This window comes from Triticum aestivum, chromosome 5B (assembly GCF_018294505.1).
Source record: "Triticum aestivum cultivar Chinese Spring chromosome 5B, IWGSC CS RefSeq v2.1, whole genome shotgun sequence".
In the NCBI taxonomy this organism is placed as follows: domain Eukaryota; kingdom Viridiplantae; phylum Streptophyta; class Magnoliopsida; order Poales; family Poaceae; genus Triticum; species Triticum aestivum.
In genome coordinates this window covers 507,561,472-507,563,525 of record NC_057807.1, presented here as the reverse complement: position 1 = coordinate 507,563,525, position 2,054 = coordinate 507,561,472, and positions in this window count along the sequence as shown.

Genomic DNA, 2,054 nt, shown 5'->3' with positions numbered 1-2,054 from the left:
TCTCTGTGTATGTCCATTATCAAAGTCGGTCTCACCGAGTTTGAGCAATCGGTACTACCGAGATTACAATGCAAACTCTCTGGTTAACTCATTACCGAAATCGGTCCCACCGAGTTTGACTAATCGGTCCAACTGAGTTTGCCTGACCAACTCTCTGGTTAGCTAATTACCAAAATTGGTCTCACCGAGTTTGTGTAATCGGTCTCACCGTGATTACGTTATGCCATAACCCTAACCATATCGGTCCTACCGAGTTGCATATCGGTCCCATCGAAAATCCTAACGGTCACTAGATTTGCTGAATCGGTCCGACCAAGTTTGTTGATTCGGTCCCACCGAGTTTGGTAAATTGTGTGTAACGGTTAGATTTTGTGTGGAGGCTATATATACCCCTCCACCTCCTCTTCATTCGTAGAGAGAGCCATCAGAACAAGCCTACACTTCCAGCATCCTAATTCTGAGAGAGAACTACCTACTCATGTGTTGAGGTCAAGATATTCCATTCCTACCATATGAATCTTGATCTCTAGCCTTCCCCAAGTTGCTTTCCACTCAAATCTTCTTTCCACCAGATCCAAATCCTATGAGAGAGAGTTGAGTGTTGGGGAGACTATCATTTGAAGCACAAGAGCAAGGACTTCATCATCAACGCACCATTTGTTACTTCTTGGAGAGTGGTGTCTCCTAGATTGGCTAGGTGTCACTTGGGAGCCTCCGACAAGATTGTGGAGTTGAACCAAGGAGTTTGTAAGGGCAAGGAGATCGCCTACTTCGTGAAGATCTACCGCTAGTGAGGCAAGTCCTTCGTGGGCGACGACCATGGTGGGATAGACAAGGTTGCTTCTTCGTGGACCCTTCGTGGGTGGAGCCCTCCGTGGACTCGCGCAACCATTACCCTTCGTGGGTTGAAGTCTCCATCAACGTAGATGTACGATAGCACCACCTATCGGAACCATGACAAAAACATCCGTGTCTCCAATTGCGTTTGAATCCTCCAAAACCCTTCCCTTTACATTCTTGCAAGTTGCATGCTTTACTTTCCGCTGCTCATATACTTCTTGCATGCTTGCTTGCTATGTGTTGTGAATGATTAACTTGTGCCTAAACTCCACTTAAACTTAAAGAAGTTAAAAACTGCAACTTTGATACTTAGTGTCTAATCACCCCCCTCTAGACAACTCTTCTCAAGGTCCTACACCTGGGTGACTCACCCTTGGAGTTCTACGTGCATGGCAAGTGGACCAGGATGGTCGACGTCCCACATGTTGGCGAACGGAAGTATTCTTTCCGATATCGAGGAGCAAGGAAACCGCGTGGTATAGTATCACTGCAAATTGGTTCGCAAAAAAATAGTATCACTACTGATTTATAATTAATTTTTATTTTTGATGAATGCTAGCGTTTCAACTCTTACGACGAAGGGTGCCAAACATGGCACGTGCTGGATGTCCCACACGTCAGCGAAAGGAGTGGGACATGAACATCATGGTAGAGCCCAGTGTAAAAAAAAGCGTGGTAGAGCGTCTCCACTTCTTCCACTTCTGGGTCGGAGACCACACGTAGTAGTACTTAGTGGTATGAACGATACAAAGTGCAACCTGGAGAGAAAGACACGTCTAGTTGGAAGGTCTCGGGGCATACACGTAAACAAATATAAAAGTTAATATGTGCCTCCAACTAATATAGTAGTAGTAGAGTACTTAGGCACGTACTCCATAACATCACCGTGCATTGCACATACAACATTTAGTGGTAGTACGTAGTACTACCTCTGTCCGGGTTTATTGAACTCGGAGACCACTTTTCTTGGACCAAGACACATAGTAACTTGCTCACATTAATCTTTTCATCCTATTTTCAATGCACTCTCTCACATGCAACCAATAAAAAAGCATGCATGCGACATATTTATTATTCAGTCATGGACTAGCAACAATAACTCTCTCTATGGCCAATGAAATGGATGCATGCATGTAGGTTTCCAAAGTAGGCCTTATAAAAAGGGACATGCTTGTGGTGTTTTTAGGCCCAATAAACCCAGACGGAGGGAGTAA